Source organism: Acipenser ruthenus, chromosome 2 (genome assembly GCF_902713425.1).
Source record: "Acipenser ruthenus chromosome 2, fAciRut3.2 maternal haplotype, whole genome shotgun sequence".
In the NCBI taxonomy this organism is placed as follows: Eukaryota; Metazoa; Chordata; class Actinopteri; order Acipenseriformes; family Acipenseridae; genus Acipenser; species Acipenser ruthenus.
Window position 1 is genome coordinate 47643033 of NC_081190.1, and position 12139 is coordinate 47655171.

At 36.7% G+C, this 12139-nt stretch overlaps 1 protein-coding gene across 2 annotated transcripts in view; it reads right to left on the bottom strand.

The window, feature by feature from the left end:
- The window catches only part of LOC117409321 (E3 ubiquitin-protein ligase RNF38), a 136043-nt gene that overhangs the window by 39037 nt on the left and 84867 nt on the right, over positions 1–12139 (bottom strand). The window contains exon 1 of one of the 2 annotated variants that reach the window (XM_058996649.1): positions 7691–7761. The exons of the other annotated variant lie outside the window; for it this stretch is intronic. The gene's annotated coding sequence lies outside the window, so the exon portion shown is untranslated. Of the gene's footprint in view, positions 1–7690; positions 7762–12139 lie in introns of those variants that run through there. 2 annotated transcript variants of the gene reach the window in all.

Genomic DNA, 12139 nt, shown 5'->3' on the forward strand with positions numbered 1-12139 from the left:
TACAGTATAAATCAGCAACTCCTGCACTGTTCACTTGGTACAAGTACTGTACAGTGACAGGCCAAAAAACTATATGGAGGTATATATGATAGAAGGCTTTTTGTGAACCAAAACAGAAGCATCCCCAGAGGCATAAAACAAGTGTAAAGTCCTCAGATTGAATGGTTTATAAACACAGTAAAAGCGTGGAAAATGTCACTATCATTGATAGATAAACGTTACAGCATCACAACTTGACAAGAGAAACCAGTTATACATCCTCACGGGAATTCTTCATTAAAGACTGGCCACATACACTTCTATACATTTCAGATATATATATATACAGTATATACAAGAGGATTTTTTTCATTTTACTTACAATCTGAAATCTTAGCTTTCTGCACTACAGTGTTGGGTATTGCATTTATTTTTTTGCATGTCAACTCAAAAAATCTTGTCCAGTGGGCTATGGAACAGTTGTATTTGCCCATACAGTACCACCTTCAAATCCCTTACATACACGATGCCTGTCTAGACTGGAGACGTCCCTGCACAGGGTGGTTTCACTACCCTGGCAGGGGGCTATTTTAGACTGAACTCTCCTCCACTCCAAGTAAATGACAGATGTACCTGGTGACAGGTTAATTTATGTTGGTAATGATGCTGAATTGCACAGATCAAAAAAATTGCACAGCAATAGCTCAAGTGTTTAGATGCATGATGTCCCCAAAATAAATATACTAGACAACCATATAAACCCAATGATTGAGTGCAATGGGGTCCCAAATAAACAACTGAGCACTGTGTTAAGCACCTGCTGAAACCAGCTTTATTTAGTGCAATCAGGAACTTTAACAATTGAACACACTATAAAAAGCAAAATAGTCCTAAGTAACAACTGTGCGTTTGGACTGACACAGAAAGAGGAAACCAAAGAAAGAAAAGTAAAAGAATGACTGGGATGAGTGAGGGGGATTTTTCTGTGGCGTACTCCATCGCTAAAAAAAAATATATAAATCATCATACTTCACTAGATATGGGCTTGCAGCGATCCTGCATTTCTGTCAAAACTGGTGGGTTTAATTTGTTGTTGTTGTTATTGTCTGTAGCAGAAGAGCTGCTAGTGTATTTTGAGACATGAAGGCGTGTTCAGCACGCAGCAGATTTGTGTGATACTGGAACTCACTTTGACAGTATCGAAGAAGCGTCTTTCTGTCCAGTGAGCCGTTTAAAAAAAAAAAATTTTTTAAATACTACGTATATCATTTTCACGATGCTGATTTTATTACAGTAACTAGCCCGAAGGGGAACACCTGCTTGTTTTAGCTTTACAGTACACTGCTTTCACCTGAAATGCAAATGCAGGCCTAAAATAAAAACAGGTTTGTTTTGTTTAACTTCTGGCATTACGTTCATAATACAGTATAAGCCCTAGTTATTGCCAGATATTCAAATCACTCTTGAAATGAAGCAGATGCCCTGAAGTAGTACTAGAAGAGGGCAGTACATTTGAGACAATGTGACAGTTGAGTTTTCTACCTGAGCGGACTTGCCTAGAGCAGGGCCTGGAAAAGCTCAGTACTAGGGATGTGCGTTTGGTACATTTTTATGAACGTTTAAATGCTTTGCAAGTGTCAGCGTTTAAACATTTAAACCATATCTACATACACACACAATCTCTTTATATTCCATTCTGATGGACAGCCCTGGTTAGCATTTTCCAAGCAAAGAACCCCTAAATAAGCAAATAATGTTTTAACATCGCAAAGACAAAAAAAAAAAAAAAAAAAACACAACAACAACAACAACAACAACAACAACAACAACAACAACAACAACAACAACAACAACAACAACAACAACAACAACAACAACAACAACAACAACAACAACAGCATGTTCACACCAAAGTATATACTTGAAATCAGGGCTGTCCCTCGATTCAGTTAATTTATGGGTATTAGTTGATTAACTGGTACATTAAATCGGTAGATTCATCCGTGCACATTTAAGGTAAGGTAAGGATCTTATAGTGGCTGTCCTGCATAGTAATACTAAAAAAATCAATAGAATCTAAAAAAAAAAAAATAAGCCAAATGGGAATTTTGACTTTTTAAAAGCATTTGTATTATTTGTATTTTAGTCAATGTCTCTTTGTATTTGCACTGCGCTATTGAGATGTACCTGCGCTGGCCCTGTGGGCACAAAGTGAATACATTTTTTTTTACAGTATATTATACTCAAAGAACAAAACAAAACCAATAATAATAATAATAATAATAATAATAATAATAATAATAATAATAAAAATAGTAAAACAGCTTACATACAGTACTGTGCAAAAGTTTTAGGCAGGTGTGAAAAAATGCTGTAAAGTAAGAATGCTTTCAAAAATAGACATGTTAATAGTTTATATTTATCAATTAACAAAATGCAAAGTGAGTGAACAGAAGAAAAATCTACATCAAATCAATATTTGGTGTGACCACCCTTTGCCTTCAAAACAGCATCAATTCTTCTAGGTACACTTGCACAGTTTTTGAAGGAACTCGGCGGGTAGGTTGGCCCAAACATCTTGGAGAACTAACCACAGTTCTTCTGTGGATTTAGGCAGCCTCAGTTGCTTCTCTCTCTTCATGTAATCCCAGACAGACTCAATGATGTTGAGATCAGGGCTCTGTGGGGGCCATACCATCACTTCCAGGACTCCTTGTTCTTCTTTACACTGAAGATAGTTCTTAATGACTTTCGCTGTATGTTTGGGGTCGTTGTCATGCTGCAGAATAAATTTGGGGCCAATCAGATGCCTCCCTGATGGTATTGCATGATGGATAAGTATCTGCCTGTACTTCTCAGCATTGAGGAGACCATTAATTCTGACCAAATCCCCAACTCCATTTGCAGAAATGCAGCCCCAAACTTGCAAGGAACCTCCACCATGCTTCACTGTTGCCTGCAGACACTCATTCGTGTACCGCTCTCCAGCCCTTCGGCGAACAAACTGCCTTCTGCTACAGCCAAATATTTCAAATGTTGACTCATCAGTCCAGAGCACCTGCTGCCATTTTTATGCACCCCAGTTCCTGTGTTTTCGTGCATAGTTGAGTCGCTTGGCCTTGTTTCCACGTCGGAGGTATGGCTTTTTGGCCGCAAGTCTTCCATGAAGGCCACTTCTGACCAGACTTCTCCGGACAGTAGATGGGTGTACCAGGGAACTAAGCATGATGTGTCTTTCATCTGCTGCAGTAAGTTTCCTTGGCCGACCACTGCGTCTACGGTCCTCAACGTTGCCCGTTTCTTTGTGCTTCTTCAAAAGAGCTTGAACAGCACATCTGGAAACCCCTGTCTGCCTTGAAATTTCTGCCTGGGAGAGATCTTGCTGATGTAGTATAACTACCTTGTGTCTTGTTGCTGTGCTCAGTCTTGCCATTGTGTATGACTTTTGACAGTAAACTGTCTTCAGCAACCTCACCTTGTTAGCTGAGTTTGGCTGTTCCTCAACCAGTTTTATTCCTCCTACACAGCTATTTCTGTTTCAGTTAATGATTGTGTTTCAACCTACATATTGAATTGATGATCATTAGCACCTGTTTGGTGTAATTGTTTAATCATACACCTGACTGTATGCCTACAAAATCCCTGACTTTGTGCAAGTGTACCTAGAAGAACTGATGCTGTTTTGAAGGCAAAGGGTGGTCACACCAAATATGGATTTGATTTAGATTTTTATTCTGTTCACTCACTTTGCATTTAGTTAATTGATAAATATAATCTATTAACATGTCTATTTTTGAAAGCATTCTTACTTTACAGCATTTTTTCACGCCTGCCTAAAACTTTTGCACAGTACTGTACATTACAGAATCTACTGTTTAGGGATCTTTTTTTAAACAAATGATTTGCGTAAAAGTATACCGGTAAATTAAAGCCTATACATAATTAATTTACCATTAAGCGTTCTCTGAAATAATACTGAAAAAAAAAAAAACTCACTTTTAAAATCGTGTTACACATATTCAGTCACCATCTAGAGCGTTCTGTTTATTGTGGAGGTTTGCTTTTTACTGCATTCCGTAACTCCATCCACAGTAATTCTTAATGTTTTCATTTAATTTCAAGTGGTACAGCAATTTTGTTTGGCATAATTATTTACATAACACGGTTCTCATTTGCTTCCTCAAAATAATTCCAAAACATGGCTTTGCCTCGTTCCTTTGTTTAGAGATGCAATTTTATTAAATATATAACCAGCATCAGAAAAAAAATGCTTTTCTTAACCCATGTGTACTGAACCATACCACGCCCCTACAGCATGAACACACAGTGGAGGAATGAAGCGCCAGATCGATTGAGAATAAAACCTGTCCCAGTGTCAATCTTGTGTTGCACCAATCAGAAAAACTACTTGGAGGCAATTGCCAAACCTTCTTTTTTATAGCCGCCCTTACTATGGCATACAGCTGTCGGATATGCGACAGGCTGCTGTACATGATGATAGTTTATACGTTTAAAACGTTTAAAATTCCCATCCCTACGCAATACAGCCCTTGGAGCCTCGTCACAAATACTGCAGCTTGCTGTTTGTCGCTCTTAGTCACATACACCTGGTACTTGAACACTTGTCTGGTAGCCCTTTCCAGAAACCAATGAAAAGCAGGTCAGTATTTTCCATCCATCAGATTCTTCAAGCTCATGCTATGTTTAAACAATGTCAGTGTGTGATATTGCACAATAAATAATGGCAAAGACCAGCCTTGAAAAAAATTATAAATCAAATCATGGCTTTGTGTGAAAGAAAAAACAAATGGCTTCAGTTTATTCTACCAATATTGGGTATAAAAGCTGAAAATATAAAATACATTGGGGTTAGTTGTTACAGTAATTCCCTCTTCGCTTAATCATTCTTAATCTAAAAAAAAAAAGATTATACACCAGCGCTCCATGTAAGGTTTTGGTTTGAGTAATTTACTCTCCAATTTAAACACTATGTGCGTAAATTGCATTTTGGTTGAGTAAAATGCAACATTACCTTGAAGTCATGAGTACTTCCAATAAATACAGTACATACTTTAATGCTAACTTACTGGGTATGCATTAACTACAACCTTACATTTTAACTATAATGAACTACTGGTCTTATTTAGTCCTGCTTTAATAATATTATAGTCTGAGAAGTTGCTACTCTCGATATAGTTAGCTACTGCGTTCACCAGTCACAAACACCTTTCAAGCAAGTGATTCAACCATACTTTTGATTTATATTGAAAACCCAGACTTAATGGTCACGTGTTCCTGGTAATTCCCAGACAAGCTACAAGCTGTCCCATCTCTAGCTTCCGCATGCAGTATGTTCACAATTGGTCATTGAGTCGCCAGGAACCAATGAAGTCCAAGAAGCTTGATAACATGCAAATTCAAGCTGTGCAGCAAAATTGCTATGTGTACCTTTACACATTAAATTTAAATATTATGCATACTTCATATTTTTTTCAATACGTAAAACACCGAGTATGCAGCTTATCTGGAGCGCTGATACACTTGTCAGAGCTCAGGAATGAAGGAGAAAACAGCTACACATGTCTGCTTTGTTAAGCCTACATTCTAAACTCTTCGTAAACATTCTTGTTATCACCAGAATAAACCTGCCTAAAGGTAGAAGGACAGCCATCCGAAGAGAGTCCCTATTGAGAATAATTTTCATAATGTAGGCTATCTGATCAAGATCCTGGGAGACAGTAAATGGGGATTTAGACTACATACACAACATTTAAAGAACCAAAGAAACAAAATAATGCTGGCACATAAAATGCTGCTGCCACCCCTCCCCCCCCCCCAAAAAAAAAATAATAATACCACTTGCTAGGTAACTGTATTTTACAACTTAATTGGCTCCACAACACAAAATACAAAAAGATAGCTTCTGACAGGTCTGGTGCCAGTCAGTTTCACCTGAAGGATTATTCATCTTGACAAAGCACAACCCACACTGTTATTTCAAGGTTACACATCTGAATGAGTGACCTTTATTTGATATAATCTATAAGCCAAAAGTGATGGAATTGGGAATACATTTATATATTGTATTATTCCAGTATAACAAGCATTCTTATGTACATCATCGAGTAAGTAGTCAAATGGAGGGTGTAAGCAGTTTGGTTGATATCTTACCCACACAAGGATACATTGCAAGACCAAAAAACAACTACAAGCACCTAACTTTAAAAGCAAAACTTACTAAACCCAAACAACAACTAACTCATGTTAAAATAATGAAATACGTGTTTTAATGGAAGTGGGTCGAGGTTTGGTTTCCAATAAGACATCAGAATAATAAACCTGTATTGGTACAATACAGTGGTACACAGCTGCAGTGTTATGCCATTATTTAAAAAGATACAACGTTTTTAAAAGTAGTTGCCACCTTTGTTTGGGAGCAATTTGTTGTTGTTATAATTTATTTAAAACTAAAAGCACTAGCTTGGTTTTAACGTTGCTAAATAAAATAACGGTACATAAAGAAGTAGGGGTATTGCAGTATTATAATAGGACAATAGTTCTAGTTTATCTTTTAACAACAATACATACATTGTCAATGTAGATTGGTATAGTAAGAGGCTGCACATTTTCTTTCCACTACCACTCAACGTTCGCTGCGTTACTTTGTTCAAAGTCAGTTACCGGGTACCACTTTAAAAAGCTATTCCACCACGAGAAATAATGCACAGAAGTAGCACTTCACGAACAGTCAGGATACTGTTGCTCTTAAATTTGCATTTTCTTATTAAGAAATAGTGCACAAACCTGACCAATCGGATATCCTAACACCACTAAAAGCGTACCATAACGTTACGTTTGCCATAATAAAACACACATGACCACTCTCTTTCACAGCTTTTTCTTCCTCGGGTCACTTTTTTCTTTCTACAAACACCACATGAAAAGCGATCACATCCCTAGCCTATGACACACTGACTAACCAGTGCGCAGGTTGGAAGGCGGGCTTTAGCGCAATCGAGTGTAAACAGGCTAGTTTGAGAGCAGGCACTGCAGTGGTCCTTTGTTTTCAACATGGACAGAGATCAAATATATTAGGCATAGTGCTTTCAAAATAATGCTAGTCAAAAGGAAAGGAGAGAGGCAACATGCATGCACTTCGTTGTTGTTACAGTTTAGAACACAAGTTGGTCCAACCGAAATGTAACCCGCAGATTAACCAAGAGCTGCCGTACTTGTTTTCATTATTATCCAACCAGATCTGACAAAACCTCTTCGTCTTCTGGTTTGAGACGGAACAAACTGCTTACAAATGCAATACAAATTAATCCAGCTAAGGAACTCAACCACAGAGAAATGCGTTGAACAATTCACAATATGATGTAATATGCACTGTATCCAATCTGGAATTAAGTTATAAATACCCACGACAATAAAATAGTATCATATAGCATCTATATTACTTTACATAAAGCCTATACGCGCTATACATCAACCTAAAATATTGTGTTTGCACATCAGTCACTCGGACTACAATAACCGCTTAATTAAAATCACGAGGGTTAAAATAAATCAGTGTAAATATGAAAATAAATAAATCAGTGTAAATATGAATGTACAATAAGATTGCAATATACATGTTGATGAAATCGAACACTGGATTCAGTAGGTTTTAACAGTTATTAGGAAACAATGGGATTTTCTCGAGTGTTACCTGTTTTCTTTTGGTGATTATGATTAAAACGAGTGAGCCCCGCTCGCCGCCCTCCTTTGAAGACAGCTTCCAACGTCAATCATCAACCACCTCCCCCCGCCCCTCACCCCCACCCCCACCCCCACCCAGTTCCGCGAATAAAGTACAGTAGACACGCCAGCAGTCCTGAACCGGACCAAAACTCACCACCCTGCTGGTCCAACACACGGTGGTACACTCCAGATCAAAGCGCCACAGAACCAGCCCTTACTACAAAACACCACGAATGGAATCGTAAGACTGTCAGTTCAGGGCGAGAGAGAGACTGCATTTCACAAATGAACTTCACTGCTATAGTCTTCAGAGAGAAACGGTATAATTTGATATATTCTATAGTTCGTAAAAGATGGCAACTATTTTTGAGCCCTAATGGGATCAACCACATATTCATGCTTTAATAAAATAGGCTATATATATATATATATATATATATATATATATATATATATATATATATATATATATATATATATATATATATATATATTAGTGTGTTTTAGAAGACGTTTTCCTCTAGGCTAACACAAGCTTTCACCATTGCTAAGAAGCTTTAATAAACTTTATTTTAACAAAATAACAGTTATAAGCTTTTGCTGCAGTGTACAACATATTTTCCCCAATATTTTTTAAACTACAAGCACAGACACACAAAAGATCTCTTGTTTACTAGTTCTTTAGATTTAACAAAGTTATTTTCTAATAACATGTTTTGGTTTATTGTCAATCAGGAGAGAGACAGACAGGAAATACAATCAATTTTAAACGTTAATAGAATATTATTACTCTAATCTTTATTATATATAGTGCTTCTGATTTTCAGTTTTAACCGATAAAAACGATACCACCCGACCCCCCCCCACCCCCACCCCACCCCATACCAAAAAATGAAAATCGGTATATATCCAATAAACACCGGAATTGGTTACTCAATTCACATTTGTGAGCAGAAACCAAACAGACACTGAGAATGGCGGTAGACCCCCTTTGTATATTTCATTTATGTTAATGTAATTTCGGACATGCTAACGCCAATGCCAATGCTAATGTAATTTCGGACATGCTAACGCCAATGCCAATGCAAATGTAATTTCGGACATGCTAACGTCAATGCCAATGCTAATATAATTTCGGACATGCTAACGCCAATGCCAATGCCAATGTAATTTCGGACATGCTAATGCTGAATGCTTAATATGAAGCTGAAGAGAAGGATTGTAGGACAATCATGAACTGTATACTACTTCTACGAAAACGTTTAGAAAAAAAAAATGTATTGCGTTATTTGCCATAATTACTGCGTTATTATGGCATAATGGCATATAAAAATTTGACTGACGCTTTTATCCAAGTGACTTACAATTAGTTATTTTACATCCTTTTTACAAATTCTGGAACCCATTTATACAGTTGTTTTTTTTTGGTTTTTTTTACAGTCTGGAGAAATCTAGCTAAAGTACAAGGTACAATCGTCTGTGAAGGCGGGGAGGGGAGTTGCATTTTCTGCATACTTTATCATGGAGAGCTTAAACATTTTTTATCATAAAAAAGTAGCAACTGTGGATTTTATAATGTACATACAAATTCAAGGCAGACCCTCTGTGGTCTAGTCTGAACAGAGGAAGTAATAGGTTTGCTTACTGCAATAGGCAATTGCAGGATATTCTTTACAAACGAAATGGGTGAAGAATCTGCAACTCCATTGTTGCGTGACCTCCAAAACAACTAAATATCAGCGAAAACCAAGGCACTCCTTCAACACGGAACAATGACGTTCAGATACTTTCTTCACCTGTTTCGTTTGTAAAGTCTTGAAGAAACCATTGATTCCAAAGCGCACCCTTTTTTCATATAATGAAACAATAACAAATAATAGCGAACGGCATTCTCACTCGTCCTCTATTTTAAATCATAACACTACAACGACACGGCTTTCTGCCTGTCATATATTTACAATAAATCATATATACAATATTAACAATATTGTAACACTCAGTGCACAGGTACTATATACAAAGGGGGCGGGGCTCCTCGTCACAGGCGCGCTTACTATACTAATGACGTAAGAACACCGAGACAGTAATTTTCCCAGTGCTCAAAAGAGCTGTGTTTGGATTTTTTTTTATATTATCTGAAGACAACAATAGGTTAGCCGAGTTGTGTGCAGCAGAATAGACTTAATGCTATATTAAATTCAAAGATGAACTGTGAGTAGAATATTATTCTGATGCTTTTTTTTTTTTTTTTTTTTTTTTTTTTTTTTTAAAAAGCTCTTTTGAATAGAGACTGGAGTGTTCACCTGCCCCGTGCTGCTCAGCAAACACTCTCCGCGTCCAAACAGCAAAACAAGTCCTCTTAGTTAGCGCAGACTGCCGGGTCGTTACATTATTATTATCATTATTATTATTATTATTATTATTATTATTATTATTATTATTATTATTATTATTACACAATCTACTTCAAAATGGCCTTTTGCAATTTGTGTTTATCTTGCAATTCATGTTTGACTTAATTTTGTCACCTTTATTTATTTTGATTAAGTGAACAATTTAAGTTGTGCTGCATTTTAAGCAGTGTATGCTTAAAATAAGAATATAACAAATGTTGTTGTAGCTGATTGCATAGGCTACATTTCTTTTGTACTGTACAGTATAGGTAGAAGTTATACGCAATGTTTGACAGCAAGTGGCTATAAAAGTTAATGTCACATTGTATATTTTTTTCTGCATTGGTGTTTTTACGAGTACAACAATATATGAATACTATAAAATCACACATTAAATGTCACTCACGTGCAAAATTCGATCTTCTGATTTGTATAATGCACATTACATAAGCAAAAGTTGTATTAAAATCTGCTACCAAATCGTTAGCCTATACGTAGCAACGCCATATGGTGCCGCTGCCGTGTATGGAGCAGGGTATAGTATCCAAAACCACTGGGGCGGTACGGTTGTAGTGCTTCGGTAAAATATGTACTGAATATCTAGTGTACAAGACAGTGTAAGAGAAGTGCTATGGTAGAATATGTTTGAAACATACAAAATATACAATAACATTAATAATTTTAATTCCGAAAACAGAGCACCGTCCGTTCCTCCCCCCTCCAGCTTGTGTTATCCAAAAGCAAATCTTTAATTTCTTCATTCGCCATCTCGACAGCAAAGCGCTGTATGGCGTAAACTGTATTTAAAGAAATGTCTCGAAACCCCTCTGCTGTTTGGGATTTTTTTGTTTAATGCCCAGACGACCAAAAAAAAAAAAAAAAGTTTTATGCAAACTGTGCAAGCGACTCGTATCATGGAGGCATAACCAATCTGATAACCTGCTTGGAACGGTAACGGTTAAAAAACTTTGTTTTGCCTCAGTCCGCTGCAGTTGTGCAATGCAAGCTTACTGTATGTATCGCAAACATCTTCAATTACGTTTAAATAAACAACATGCATTTTTTATTTGTATTTAAATTATAAAAACATGATTACTGTTGTATATAACGTATTTTTAAATTAAATGTGAATGTTTTATTCTATTTATATGGATTATAAACTAGTAGCTATGGTGACGTCACCAGTAAATTATGCAAATGAGTACCATCTAAGGTTCGAACCTTCCTTCGGTAATGTGTTCCGAACATTCCAAGGTCAAAATGTACCGTTCGTTGCAGCCCTAGACTAATAATATTTACAGTACATACTGTTGTGTACCGCACTGTCTTGACTCGGGTCAAGGATAGCTGGTTTCTCACTAAAAAAATGTTACTACCCACTACCGGTATTGTCTGCGTATAATCCTTTAAAATTAGTCTTCTAAACTTCATAACACTGTGCACTTGTGTGTAACTATTTCTCAACAATTTTAACAGCACTTACAAAAGACAAAATTGTCTTTAGAAGATAGTGCAGTAACATTCTTATGAAGCAACCCAACAACTGAGTACCTGGATAAACATGGATATTGTATGCTGCAGTGAAAAAATCTTGGTGACCATGTTATAAATAAAATCACTATTAGCATGCATTGCAGTCCTATGGATTTACTAGCTTGCCAATGCTTCAGGAATACTTTCCTTGATAATGATAATCTTTGTTACCACCACAATAAGAAACAGCAGCATATTGATTCACAAGGCACTGACAGCCATGAAAAGCTCTTTAGAAATCTCTTCTTTTCATGCACATAGGAAGGGTTTAACTAGATCATCCAGTACCATCAACACTATGCTCTGAAGTGTCAACCTGATAAGCACATTATCAATTAAGATTAAGACCCTGTGAGCCAGTTTTGATTCTGCTACAAAAAACTACCAAACCAGTTAATTTGTTATATACAGCTGTGGCCAAACATTTTGCATCACACTGCAGAATTAACAGAGTCCCTACATAAATTGCGGCGGGATCTTCAAAATATGTG